The following is a 15,653-nucleotide window of genomic DNA, read 5'->3' on the forward strand; positions in this document are numbered from 1 at the left end:
AGTATTGTACATATATGTCCTTTTCTTTTTTCTTTGATCTCTTTGGGATACAGATCTAGCAATGTTCTTGCTGTAGCTGGCATAGTTAAATAGCCTTTCAGGCATAGTTCCAAAATATTCTCCAGAATGGATGGACTAGTTTTCTATTTCTTGACTTTGAACTTTATGTTAGTGTTGAACTTTGCACAATGTTGTCCCAAACTTTAGGCATTTCTTATTGCTGTTTTCAAGGGTTTGCAAATTGTTGGTGCTTATAAGATGCTATGATCCAAGTAGAGGTATAGTCACTACTTTCCTGATCTGTGCTCTGGTCTTTACCCAGGAAGGGTCTCTGCTATTCTGTAGCTTTAAGTACTAGCTCTCCTTTCACTCCTAGAACTACAGGGGTACTCCCTTGTGACCCACCACAAGCTCCCCTTTCTTGCATGGAACCACAAACCGGAACTGTGTATGGTCAATAGAGTTTCTAGTCAGCACCAGCTATACCCAGTGTAAGCAAAAGGTGCCCCGTAATCTCCTTGTGACCAGTTTTTTTGACCCCCTTACCATCTCTGGGCTATTTGATGTGAAATGTTATCTTAAAGTTGTTTGGAGAGGACTATTGGAAAGTTTAACTGGGTTGCTACCTGTAATGTTCCATTTTTGGTTCAGTCCTCCCCCCTCCATTATCTTTACTTTTTCTAGTAATCATGGCCAGTGTTTTCAGGGTTCTAGATTCTTCTTGATAGACAGACATATACTTAAACATATTAATGATAACCTGTTGGGCATAGTTTCAAGTTCCACCAAGAAAACTTGTTCAGTCTTCGGGGGCCCTACTTCTTCTCTAAAAAGACCTATACAATCAAAAAGGCTTTCCTCTTTATTCTCTTGACGAAAGGCAGCAGTTAGAACCCATTATTCCTAATGGCCACACACCTTACAATAAACCTTTACCATCTTAGATAATACCAGAATAAGCAGAGCTAAGTGATCCATAAACTGGATAGGCCATACCATCTTGCAGTACTCTGTTTCTTTATCTATAAAGTAAAAAGATTGACAAACTTAATTTTCTCCAAGATTCTGTTTGACTAAATCCTGTGCCTATGATCTAAAGAGAATGGGGGTGTCATTCCTTGAGAGGAAAAATAAGAGGAGACTCAGATACATTCTTAGTCCTGATATGAATTAGCTTTATCTGAAGCTAGAATGTATCAGCACCTATCACACACACACACACATACACATCCCTTCCTCACAAGAAATCTGATCAGCTCCAGCTAGTTAGTTCCCTGGTTATTTCTCTCTGTCTGCAGAAAAAAGAAGACCCTCTTAGACATAAGGATAAACTACATCAGCCATGCATTTCATATGGGCTGATCTATAGGTCTGGGCAAGATACTCACAGGGTTGGTTGGATCCCCAGACATAACAAGATGGAAATTTCTAGAACCCTTAACCCCTATCCTATTCTTCCTTTGCAATTTCTGAGTTTATGCTTACTAGCCTGATTAGATAATTGACACTTACGGTTCTGGATCCTGGCAAATTTAGATCCAAAATGTTTTCTTACTATCTCCTCATTTTTCTTAGGCTGTGGTTCCTTCCTAATCATGTTTATTTTAACCTTCCTAATTATCTCTGTACTAAATGAATGTTTGTTGAATTGGAATAGTAAAACATGATGGAAGAAGATTCTTTTGCTTTCATTTTTTCTTATCAAGTAAACTATCTTTAAACTAAAAAGGTACTTTTTTAGTGATAAAGATAAAAATATGAAGAATAGCATAGTCTTCATAGAGCTTATGTAGAAGAGATATAGTATACACACACACACACACACACACACACACACACATAGATATATACAAACACTGCTTCTACTGTTTCTACTGGGCTTGTTTTCCAAAGAGATCATAAGGAAGGGAAAGGGACCCACATGTGCAAAAATGTTTATGGCAGCTCTTTTTTTAGTGACAAGAAACTGGAAACTGAGTGGATGCCCATCAGTTGGAGAATGGCTGAATAAGTTATAGTATATGAATGTTATAATATTAATGTTTTATCCTTTAGAAAACAAGTAGACATCAAAAAATTTTAAACTTGAAAGTGACACAATCAGACTTGTATGCCAAATTGCTCTTCAAATTGGACTATCCTTTCCATGATTGTCTTCTTCCTTAGAGATAGTGTACAATAAAAAGGCTTCTTGTTTTCTCTAGTATATTTTTGTCAGTTTCAGCTTATTCTGCAATTAGCCTTCCTGACATTCTTACACTGAAATCGTTTTAAACTCAGTTTTCTGTCTTTTATTCATCTGTGACCATTCAGGCTACACTTCCTGTATTTCAAAGCTGCTTTGAAAGCAGAGTTTTTAAATGACCAGGAAGCACCTGGGCATACTGTGGTTGTGAAACAGATGAGATGGGCACAAAATGTTTTAACTCACAGCATAAAACACACAAAATTAGGAACCTCTAAGTATTCTAGAAAAGGGGTGATTGTGCATTGGTCCCAACACCAGATTGTATAATGTGATAGATATATCACTGGACTAGAGATCAGACCTGTGTTTTAATCCTGGCTCTGTTCTAGACTAGCTATCTGACTTTGGGCCTGTCACCCTTTTACTACTTTGTATCTTTATAAAACAAGTTGTTCAGATTAGATTATATCTAAGTGCCTTCTAGCTCTCTCTGTGATTCTATGAAAGTGGAGAACAGATCAGACTTGCCATGTATACTATCATACATTTTTAAGTTGGTTAGGTATTCAAGATACTACATCCTTCATCACTCTACCCATCCCAGTGCATTTAAATTCTTATTTTGGGGTAGGCAAAAGAGAAAAGCACTATATTTGGTTAATAGATGTCACTTTTTAAACTAGAGTTCATTGAGAATCTAGATCATATGACTTACAAGATGGAAAAGTAGGTATTTTTCCATGTTTTTAAGGTATCATAAATATCCTCTCAAAACATCTTAGAAATAGCAATAATGAGCTAGAGATAAAGCAGTTTCTGCTGTTGCCATAATCTGGGACACCAAGAACTTAAGGCAAAAATCTTATGAACTAACAGTAGAAGATTAATTCCTAACCCCTTAATGCACTCATTCAACATCCTCTTCCCTACCACCTTTCATACTGGCACTAAGGTTTCTAAAGTAACCTCCATGCCTGCAACAGAACTCATCTTTATACCTTATCTCTCCTTTCCACTACCCACACTATAACCACTTCTGCCTCCAAATGGGGAAGGTCCAAATGGGGAAATTTGCACAGACTTTTGATAGCATTCAAGAGTTTAACAGCGTGAAGAAGTGACAGCACTCCATCCTGAAAAAAAGCCTACCTAGAAAACTGAGATACAGAGGGAACTATCATAGTCGCGTAGCTGAGGAAAGTAGTATATGGTAGTTCACTAAAGTTGAGGGCAAGAACTCAGCATTCATCTGGGGCCAATTCTTTTCCTCCAGAAGTAATTCAGGGAAGAGACCAAGGTGATGAATTGGGAATTTACCCAGTTTGGGAAGAGACAGCTTTGAGATCCAGCTCTCAAGAAAATTTCCCATCAAACAGAAAAGAGTCAGAAAGTGAGCAGTAGGGGAAAATTATGAAAAGTCTCAGGAGAAAAACACTAAAGGCCTTGAACATCAACAGATAAAACAACAGGAAAGATTAATAGCAGAAGGAAAAATAACTTCTAGATTGGGCAAAAGAGTTTAGACATGTATAAATAAGTTTTGGAAAACAAAGCAAAAAGAATCAACACCTGATGAGGCACAGTGCCCCATGCATTCCCAAGAGAGCATGGAACTACACCAGAATGTTTCTGAAGGAAGTGCATTAAGAGATAGGGGAATAGATTGCGCTGGTTCTGTATTTCTAAGAATAAATACCATTCTACAATATTAGCAATAAAGCAACAATATTGCCAGCTTTTAAATTCATTCATTCTATACAAACCACACACACACACACACGAAGGTTCCAATGATTTCATTGATTTTGCTAGTATGCAGGAAACCAGCCCTGCCCAAAACTTCAGGACGGTCCTTGGCAGACATAATAGTTAGAACTAACATTGATTATATGTTGAAAGACAAAGAAAGCGCTAACTTTTTCCTTTTTTCTTTTAGAATCCTTCACAATGTAGCCCCACCTGTGTTTCCAGACTCATTTCATGTTTTGCTCTTTATATAATCTATTCCAGTCAAAAGGGCCCACTAGTTGAACCTTTCTTAACTGTATTTCAGCATGTTCCATCTCCCATATTTGTGCCTTTACACAGGCTATTTCCTATGCTTGGAATATATTTCTAGTAATAGCTCACATTCCTGTTGTGTTTTAAGATTTATAAAGTATTTTCTTCACAACAGTTCTACATTGGTTTTACCATTTTACAAGTGAGGAAATTGAGGCTGAAAGTGTTCCTCCCTTATGATACACACAATTTGTTAGTGTCAGAGTTAGCACTTTAACTCAAGTATTGTAATTCCAATTCTTGTGTTCTTTCCATTACCCTGTTCCCTCTTGATTTTATTAAAAAAAAAAAAAGAGGTTGGAGGGAAGGGATAAGCAGGCAATCAGCAAGAAACTTGGCACCAAAAAGAAACCTATTTGGGGAACCATGCAAGAGTAAGAAATATATTAAGTGGAAGTCCAGCAACAGGAAAATGTTATCAAGGAAAAGTAGAAACTGGGGAATGTAAGGGAGAACAAATAAATTAATGCTTATTCTAGAAGCTGCCAGGAGGGGAAGGACAAGAAGAAAAGTTGAAGTGATTAAATTAAAAAAAAAAACTAATAAAAACTTCCAGTGTTTGATTGGAGGGAAAATGACAGAATGATCCCAGATAAGAAGTGTGGATCTAAGGTCACATGAAAGAACCTTCTTTAGTGGATCTGTGGGGTGATGATAGTGGTAGTGGTAGAAGCATCAGTAGTAAATAAGCTGCATTTATGTAGCACTTTAAGATTTTCACATCCCTTATATATTTATTCTCATTTGATCATTTCAGCATCCTATGAAGATGGTGTTGTTATTATCTCAATTAAGATAGGTTCAGGGATTTGCCCAAAGTTATATAGCTAGGGTCTGAGGAAGATTTCAAATTCAGGGTTCTAACTATCACATTCTATTCACTGCATTATTTATTGGAAGTATAAGACAGAGATATGGACTTCTCTTCCTCTTTGTTTGTTTGTTTTAATTCTTAATCCCATCTTGAGTATGATCACTTGGTTACTGTTAAAAGAGTTTGGTAAAGCCTGAGTATGGTGTAGTAGAAAGCACCAAAGTAGAAGTCAGTATAATTGGGTTCACACTTCTCCTATGAAGAAAAGGAGCAAGCCATTTAAAGACTTTCATAGTTCCTCTAGCACCTAGCTCAGTACTCTGCACTTTTATTGGTGTTTTTAAATTCCAAATTCTATCTTTTCCCTCCTTCTACTTCCCTGAAACAGTAAGCATTCTGATATAGGTTATATATGTTCAATCATGTAAAATATTTCCATATTATTAATTTTGTGGCAGAAAACTTGAACAATAACAACAACAAAAAACTTGAACATTTTCACAAATGTGAAAAATAGTCTTCTTCAGTTTGTATCCAAATGATACAAGTTCTTTCTCTGGAGCTAGACAGTTATTTTTCATCATGAGTCCTTTGAGATTGTTCATCATACAATGTTATTACTATGTATACAATGTTCTCCTAGTTCTGTTCACTTCACTCTGTATCAGTTCATCTAAGTCCAGGTTTTTCTGAAATCATTCTGCTCATTCTTTCTTATATTAAAATAACATCCCATTTTAATCATATACCCTAACATTTTTTAGCCATTCCTGAATGATGGACATCATCTCAATTTTTAATTCTTAGTCACCACAAAAAGAGCTACATAAATATTTTTATACAAATAGGCTCTTTTCCCTTTGGGGAGGGGGAAATCTCTTTGGAATAGACCTAATAATGGATCAAGGGGTATGCAGAATTTTATAACCTTTTAGACATAGTTCCAAATTGCTTTCCAATTCCAGTAACAATGCATTGATGTCCCAAGTTTTCCATATCCTTTCCAACATTTATCAAAAATAGAGGGAATGGGAATTCTATGTAGTGGTTCATAGTCATCTCCCAGAGTTCTTTCGCTAGGTAACTGGTTCAGTTCATTACTGCTCTATTGGAACTGATTTGGTTCATCTCATTGCTGAAGATGGCCAGGTCCATCAGAATTGATCATCATATAGTATTGCTGGTGAAGTGTATAATGATCTCCTGGTCCTGCTCATTTCACTCAGCATCAGTTCATGTAAGTCTCTTCAGGCCTTTCTGAAATCATCCTGTTGGTCATTTCTTATCGAACAATAATATTCCATAATATTCATATACCACAATTTATTCAGCCATTCTCCATTTGATGGGCATTCACTCAGTTTCCAGTTTCTAGCCACTACAAACAGGGCTGCCACAAATATTCTTGCATATACAGGTCTTTTCCCCTTCTTTAAAATCTCTTTGGGATATAAGCCCAGTAGTAACACTGCTGGATCAAAGGTATACACAGTTTGATAGCTTTTTGAGCATAGTTCCAAATCACTCTCCAGAATGGCTGGATGTATTGACAAGTCCACCAACAATGTATCATTGTCCCTGTTTTCCCACATCCCCTCTAACATTCCACATTATCTTTCCCTGTCATTCTAGCCAATCTGACAGGTGTGTAGTGGTATCTCAGAGTTGTCTTAATTTGCATCTCTCTGATTAATAATTATTTGGAGCATCTTTTCATATGGCTAGAAATAGTTTCAATTTCTTCGTCTGAGATTTGTCTCTAACCAGAAATTTTTAAACTTTTTATGTGTCACAAACCCTTTTGGTGATCAGTCTCATAAAGTGGACCTCTTCTCAGGAAATTGCTTTTAAGTTGATAAAGTGGCATACATAGAATATCAAAGGAAACTAGTTATGTTGAAATGAAGACACTAACTCAAGATGTGCACATGTTACACACAGATTCCCCAAACTATACACAGCCTCCAGCTGTGTTGGTTCTTGAGGTGCAAGTTTATTCATTACCTTTGTTTGGCTATTTCTGAAAAATTTAGATAACAAGGAAATAGCTGCTATTATGATTGTTAAACAGATGGGTGATAATTATAAGCATTTTTATTCCTTGGTCCAATTTTCACATACAGAAGGCAAATCTATTAAGCCTAGAGGATCACCAGTTGCTGAACTACTTCCATAAGGGGAGTCTTTACTTGCTGCAGGATTTTATGATACAGTCTCTTTCCTAATTTCTCTTTTGTCAGGTTCAGGCCATCAATTTAAATGGCTTTATACCCTTGACCAGGAAAATGTTGTAAAGTGGGCTTTGAGTAGCCCAGTAAAGATCCACAATTCAACTGGCTAGAAAGGGATGGGGTTTATAGGGAAAGGAAATAGGACCATAAATCCCAGAATTTGAGAACCAGCCTTCAAGGTAATGATCCAAAATCTTCATTTTAAGAAAGCAGAGGCTTGTTTTACCAATAGAAGCAAATTCATGCTTCCTTTTTTGGTGATGTCTGGTTTCCATTTTATTTGGAAGTTTTTTTGGTTGTGGAAGATCCAGTAAACATTTTTTCAAGTTTGATGGACTTTAAGCAACTTGGAGATATTAGTAGCTGCTTCTCAAAGACTTGGAGGAAGTGAGTCTCAATATGCTTCCTGAGTGGTCAAATTTAAATGAAGAAATTGGAATTAGTCAACAGCAGGGAGGAGGTCAGTCCAGACACAGAACAGCTTAGAAGAATGTCCAGATCAGCATTATCACTCATGAAATATTCACATGGTAACCATTTATACTTTTTAGGAGTTGCTGCTTTGCACCTTGCTACTTTTCTCTCTCATAGTGTGCCAAATGTATATTGGTTGATAATAAATCAACTGTAACATACTGCTGATAGAGCTATGAATTGGACCAGCCACTCTGGAAATTGATTTAGAAATGTCAAAAGTCACTAAGTTGTCCCATGTTTTCAGAAGGCCTAATAGCCATGCAGTATTGATTATATGCTCCAAAGAGGTCCCACATATAAGTACCATCCTGTGTGTTTTTGTTCCATTTTCTGCCAAATTTACATAAAAGGCTCTGTCTATTAGTTGCCTCTACTCCCTCTTCTCAGTCATTTTAATCTGACATAGTTCCATTTCATGGTCATTTCTTATTTGATCATCAACTCTGAATTCACTACTTTTTCTCAGTCATTTTTCTTGACCCTACTACAGCATGATGAACATCTTCTCTTCTTGGATATCCTTACTTCTCTGGGTTCTCATGACATTGTTCCCTTTTGGTTCTCCTATTTGTCTGACTCTTCCTTCTCAGTCTCTTTTGACAGATGATAATCCAAATCCTATCTCCAACTTTAGTATAAGCCCCAAACTCTGTCCTGTATCCTCTTCATTTTTTTTCCTTTAGCCTCTTTTATGGTGATCTCATAAGCTCCTGTGGATTTAATTTTTATCACCATAGTGATGACTCTGCTGAACTATAGTTCCACAACACTCTTAAATGAATATTTCATAGGCATCTCAAATATAACAAAACATAACTCATTGTCTTCCTTCCCCATCCCCTAACTCATACTGCTTCTGAACCTATTTGATCAAGGGCACTACCATCTTTATCACCCAGATTCCCAATCTTAGTGTCATCCTTAACTCCTCACCCTACTTATGTAAGCAGTTGCCAGATCTTGTACTTTTTACCTCAACAGCATCTCTCACATCCATCTTTTTTTCCTCTATTCTCATTGTAATTACCTTGATGTTTCTGAAGTATATATCTGACTCTCACTCTTCCCCCAGTACTTCAGTGGGAGCCCATTACCACCATATAAAAATAGAAACCTTCTTCTTGGCATTTAAAGCCATTCACAACCTGGCCTCAACCTCATTGTATAGAATTCCTCTCCATAATCACTATGGTCTGGCCAAATATACCTTCCTATTCTTCCTCACATATGGTCCTTTATCTCTTGGCTCTGTACATTTGCACTGACTGTTCCCACAACTGGGGTACACTCTTTTTTCTTATCTTTGCCTCTTAGAATTCCTTACTCCTTTTAAGATTCAATTCAAGTCAGGTTAATGTCTCTTCCCTTACCAAAATGACCTTGTAACCACTTTGGATGTGTGTGTGTGTGTACGTACTGGGCCAATTTGGCCGAATTATTATAGAGTCTAAAAATGACAGAGAATACATCTCTGTGTTAGATCTCTCTTTTTTCTCTGGAGACATGTTTCCCTCAATTGCCTATTCCCATTACACTCAGACTAACAAAGGATAGAGATTTAACATTGCTTATAAAGAAAGACAGAGTAAATATGTAAAACAGAAAAGCAAGCAAACTTTTCCTGTGCTCAGAAGAAAAGGTCTCACATTTCTGTGAGAGAGAACAAAAGGAAGGATACAGGATCACAATCATATGTATGTACATCCAGGATTATCCCCTTGGAAGGTGCTGTCCAAGGGAATTTCTGCAACACATTTGTTCTGAGAGTCTTCATTCCTGATCATCCTAAGCAGCTTCTCCCCCCTTTCCCTGTTGTAATTGCCTCTGCCTATGCTATCATTCTCTCAAATTCACATGCATTCTGGTACCTTCCCATTGTGTTTGTCCTTTTTGAAACCGCTTTCTTTTTCAAATCTGTTTCTTGAACTAAGTGAACTAGCTTTTAAAGGTCACCCTGAAGCATGGCCCATCATTCTTCATCTTACCTCATTGCTTCCTGTTTGATTCACTCAAGGGATTAATTTAAACTTCATAAAGGGATCATATAGTCCCGGCTACATCTTTTATAATTAGTTTAACAGTTTTTTTTCTACTACTTTCTGTGGTAAGATTACTCCCTTTCACAAGTACAGAGCTTTTTGTTTTTAACTATCACAATTTGTTTTAGTATAAAGCTAAACATGAGATCTTAGAACCAAAGAACCTAAGTTTAAATGCCAGTTCTGTACTAACCATGTGCCTTAGCAAATCACTTAACTTTGAGGCTTCCACATCCTCATCTAGAAAAGGGCATGGTTGAAGTAAATGATCTCTAATATCTCTTATGGTTATGGTTCCATGAGCTTATGAATACTTTATCTATAGCAAGTATTTGCATCATACACTTTTCAATGTGTAATTGTGCACTAAATGGTTGATCCCTCATACAATAATATCTGCCAGTTGCTGGGAGATTGTTTGTTTAGGCTGAAGGTATGGTGTTCTGCCAGGAAAGTCCTAAAAGACTTCAAGCTGAAAGGTACCATAAAGATCAGAAAATCCAACATCTTCACTTTACCCAGGTAAAGACCCTTGACCCAGATCACCTGGGTCATGAATTGCAAGGCTAGGGCTTATTCCCATTTTAGTTCATCAGATATGTACCAATCACCTGCTTTGGGGTCAGGTACCATTTCCCTGTTGTGCATGAATAAAAATTTTTTATATAAAATACTGCAGAGGGCCAGGAGATCATTATATACTTCAACAACAATACTATATGATGACCAATTCTGATGGATCTGGCCATCCTCAGCAATGAGCTGAACCAAATCAGTTCTAATGGAGCAGTAATGAACTGAACCAGCTGCGCCCAGCAAAAGAACTCTGGGAGATGACTAAGAACCATTACATTAAATTCCCAATCCCTATATTTTTGCCCACCTGCATTTTTGATTTCCTTCACAGGCTAATTGTACAATATTTCAGAGTCCGATTTTTTTTGTACAGCAAAATAACGGTTTGGTCATGCATACTTATTGTGTATCTAATTTATACTTTAATATATTTAGCATCTACTGGTCATCCTGCCATCTGGGGGAGGGGGAAGGGGAAGGAGGGGAAAAATTGGAACAAGAGATTTGGCAATTGTCAATGCTGTAAAGTTACCCATACATATAACCTGTAAATAAAAGGCTATTAAAATTTTTAAAAAAGATACAGCTAAAAGATTATCTTCTAAAAAAAGTAATAAAAATAAAATAAAATAAAATACTGCAGAGAAAATACAAAGAAATTGAAGGAAGGAAGAGTCCTAACATCTAGAAGGCTAGAGAAAGGTCTCCTTTAGGAGGTGACACAGATTCTGCATTGAAAGAAGCAGATTTGTTGTGTCCTGCCTTCTAAAGCCTCCAAGTTGGGGTGACAAAACATGCCATGCTTTCTAGAGCCCCCATGCCGGCGTAATTAAAATATACCATCTTAGTGAAGAAGTGATGAGGCAAGACTCCTGAGGGTGGTGGAAATATGGAGTCTGTTTATTCCCAGTTCTTTCCCCTTTTTATACCCTAATACATTTATGTAACCAAAACAACACTGGACACGCACTAAGTATATACTGCGCATATGGGACCACATAAACAACTTGCTATTGTTATGTAGTTTGCCACCTGCTCTGTTTCAATCACACACAGGTTGTCACCACCCTCTAACTTCTCAAGAAGGCCAAGTGCCCTTAGAGGAGATGGGAAGCTGAGCCAGACATTGTCAGCAGGTTCCCTCTCTGGGCTGAAGGGTCTTATATCTCACCCAGAGTTTCCCCACTGACTGTGACGCTCTACAAAGATTCTACTAGGATGAAATGAGAAGAAATATCAGAAGAGAAGAGAAGAAATTCTGAATATGCAGGAAGTCAGAGCAAGGAAATTTAAGAGCAGGAAATGGGATGTCCTTCATAGAAGGGGAATAGAAAGAGCTAAAGGGAGTTTAGAGATGAGTGCTCTGAAACTGATAAGTGTATAGGAAAGGAAGTCAGAGAGACCCATCTGTGAAGGGATGCCCATAAAAGAGGCACCAGTGAGTAACAGGAGCTAGATTTTGATTGTAATATAATAGGGTGTTAGATTTTGATTCAATCTAAGGGAGAAAAAATTTCCTAACAATTAAATAAGGATGGGAGCAGCTAGATGGTGCAGTGGCTAGAGCAGACTGGTGTCTTGTAGTCAGGAGGATCTGAGTTCAAATCCAGCCTCAGACACTTAACACTAGGTATGTGACCCTGGGCAAATCATGTAATCCCAGTTGCTTCACACGCAAAAAACTCACACAATCAAATAAAAATGGATACTGGACCTGTGATTTCACAGGTCTAAAAGTATGTTCAATACATATTGTCTCCACCTCTTTATTTGAATGAGAATTACTTCACTACTATATCTCTAAAAAAATTATTACAATATAAATGGAAAAGAAAAAAGAAAAAAAGGAGACTAAATGTTGTCTAATAACTAAAATTTGCCCTAAAAAAGAGATGAAAAAATTTACTTTTCTCATTCATTCATTTGCGGTGACCCTCAAAACTACAGGGTCCCTTAGACCTCTTCAGATGATCTGCAAGGTCAAAATTGCTTTAAAATCCTAGTAAGGCATCATTTTCTTATTAAAATATTCCTCTTTTCCAACTCTACATCTGCGTAAGGCCAGATTTTCTTTATATATTTCCAACTAAAATAACTTATCATAACAGAATGAATGCAAAAGTAAATATGAGAATCCAGCTGTCTTTTATTTAAGACATATATTAAAGAGTGTTGAGAAAATATGTAAAAACGATGCTACTCCTTGGGTTTTTGTTGTTTTGGAAAAAGTAGGGTTTTTTAAAAATGTTATTAATGTTCATGTGAAATTAATCTATTATAATTATTTTAAATGAATTAAATAGTCTTATAATTTGTTTTAATAATGTGGCAAATAGCAGTAGCTGTAACACATATAAATACAAGTTCTTTAGATTTCTTAAGAAGTGTTAAAACTATAAAGAGTTCCTGAGAACTTGTTTGTTTGACAGTTGCTTTGGAGTAGTGAACACAAGGCTTACTTTGAAAACCAAAAGGGCCTACGTTCAATTCCTACCTCTGATACACACTGGCAGTGTGTCCTTGGATACATACTTCATTTTTCAGTGTTTGTTTCAACTCTAGAATATTAGATTATTGTTGCAGAGTTGTTTACCTACATTCTTTTTTTCCCCCTTTGCTGAGGCAATTGGGGTTAAGTGACTTGCCCAGGGTCACACAGCTAAGACGTATTTAAGTGTCTGAGGTTAGATTTGAACTCTTGTCCTCATGAGTTTAGGGTTGGTACTCTATGTACTACACCATCTAGCTGCCTCTTGACCTATATTCTTAACCAGGAATTTCCTATACCAGTAAAATCAGTCCCTATTTCTATCTCTAAGCATTATTTATATTGTTTTCTTGGTTTATCTCAGTTCATATAAAGTCCTTGTGTTCCTTCATTATTCCTATTCATTGTCTCTTATAGGCACAGCACTATTCTGTCATATGCATGAGCCACAGTTTATTTATCCATTCTTCCATCTCATCCATTTCCAAGTTTTTTGTTATTAAAAGAGCACTGCTTTGAATATTTTGCTATCTATGTAATCTTTATTCCTTTGACTTCCTTGGGGTATTTACTTAGCAGGAGAATCTTTGAGTCAAAAGGTATGAATTATTTAGTCACATTTCTAGCATTATTTCATGATAGCTGAACTAATTCATAAATTCACCAACAGTATTTTAGTCCCTATCATTCCCCAAAAGGAAGATTATAATATTTAGAAGAGGGTGCTGATCAGTAGAGAAAAGGGGAAGAGAAGAGGAAGGAAGAAGTGATAGAATCCAGAACTGACTATTTTCTCTTCATTGCCCCACTTCTACCGTGAGAGCTAAATAGAACAAATCTGATTACTCATCTACTTGACAGCTTGTCTAGTATTTGGAAGGTAGCCATCAAGTTTTCCCTACTTTGTTCCCTTTTCTAAGCTGAACATTCTCAGTTAGAATGATTCTCAAATGAAATACTTTCTAGACACCTCTCCACTCTAGTCATCTCCCTTTGATTACAACTCTGCTTTATCAAGCATAATTCCTATTTTATAGTATCCAAGCCTACACAGACAGGTAGCTACTGCTTTCTTGACCATGTAAAACTCTTAAGGATTGTTTAGAACTTGTGTTAATTATTCTCCTGAGTGATCATGTGGCTTTAAAACCTAATTCATTGGGTTTCTTCCTCTTATTTCTGAATTTAATTTTGTCATCTCTCTGAAGATGGTATTCAGGGAGGTGTAGCTGGAGAAGGATAGTGGCTGGAATCTTTTTCTCAGAAGATTAACATTACATTTGATTTCTCTGGCTGATGAAGTCCAGCTTAAACTGAAGTATTAGGGAATTTCCAAGCATTTGACTGATGAGTATTAGGTGTTGAATTTATTTTCATTTGAAAAGATAAATGTGGAAATACAGTCTTACTATTTCAGGGACTTTTTCTACCCTGGTTCAGAATAGAATTTGCTGTGAACCTTTTGTGGGGGTTGCAACCAAATGTGCAAGTTTCAAAGTCTTTTTAAAAAAAAAAAAAAAAAAAAGAGGCAAAGAGCATATCTGTTAATAGTTCATGTCATTTGGAGTTTCCCCTCAGTCTTAAGGGTGGGAATTGGAAACATTCTTCAGTGTGGTTTCTTAAGCAAGCATTATAGTTCAAAAGTAGGAAATTTTTCCTGGGAGAGCAAATGGGAGCCAAGTGAGAGTTAATACCAAACTCTCTAAATTTTGTACCCTAAATTTGCAGGAAATTTGAAAGAAAACCCTAGAGGAGAGTTTAAATGTATTCTTACGGAAAGTAGGCAATTCAATGATCAAGTTACAGAATTTTTTTACTCTATGGATACAGACTGTCTGATCTGGAAGAAATTTGAAGAAATTGTCAGAGCTATGCAGAATGTTTATGGAAGATTAGACATCATCTGATCCAGTTCCTCTCATAGTTTTGGGTCTCAGGACCCTGAAATCCCCAAAGAGTTCTTGTTTGTGCAGATTCTATCTACCATATTTACAGTGTTAGAAATGGAACTGCCCATATTATTATGAAAATAACTTTGACTTTGTGGACCTACCAAAAGGATCTTGGGGACTCATCAGATTAGAAGAATGATTGATCTAGTTAACCTCCTTACTTAAAAAAAAAAAAAAAAAAAAAAAGGAAAATGAAACTCTGAAACAAGAAGAGATCAGCCTAGGGCTACATAGAGAGTGAACAGCAGAGCCTCAACTCTTTGTAAACAATAATAGGGAGAAAATGGAAATCAAACTCTTACAAAAGTAAGTGTTGAAAACTAAAAATTAAATGCTTTTAATTTTTTTTAAATAGGCACAGTTTATGCTGTAACAATGTAAAGAAAACAAATAATTTCAAAGGACTTAGGAACCTCTGATCAAGGTAGTGATCAGTCATGATTCCAGAGGACTAATTATGAAAAATGCCACCTATCTGATGACAGAGAAGATGCAGAATAATTAAGTTGTATTTGGACATGGCCACTATGGGAATTTGTTTTGATTGATTATGCTTGTTTTAGGAATTTTGTTCTTCTCTCTTTCCTCTTTTCCTTCTAATGGAATTAGGGTGAGGGATTAGGAGAAAAAAGTAAATTTGATAAAGAAAGTAAGTTTAATTTTAAACAATATCACCAAGGTGAGTCTTCGGATTAGACCTGTGACTTCATGACCACATGGAACTTGTTAATGAGAAAACTTCCTCTAAGAACATAAGTAACACTTTTTCTATATAGATTTCTATATAGCTAGATTACATTCTTACTTATCTAGAGCATTAAAACATA

General features: G+C 36.4%; 1 protein-coding gene across 2 annotated transcripts in view; it reads left to right on the top strand.

Annotated features, from left to right (window-relative positions):
- The window catches only part of FCHSD2 (FCH and double SH3 domains 2), a 354,207-nt gene that overhangs the window by 200,302 nt on the left and 138,252 nt on the right, over positions 1-15,653 (top strand). The window lies entirely within an intron of this gene.

This window comes from Sarcophilus harrisii, chromosome 3 (genome assembly GCF_902635505.1).
Source record: "Sarcophilus harrisii chromosome 3, mSarHar1.11, whole genome shotgun sequence".
Lineage (NCBI taxonomy): Eukaryota > Metazoa > Chordata > Mammalia > Dasyuromorphia > Dasyuridae > Sarcophilus > Sarcophilus harrisii.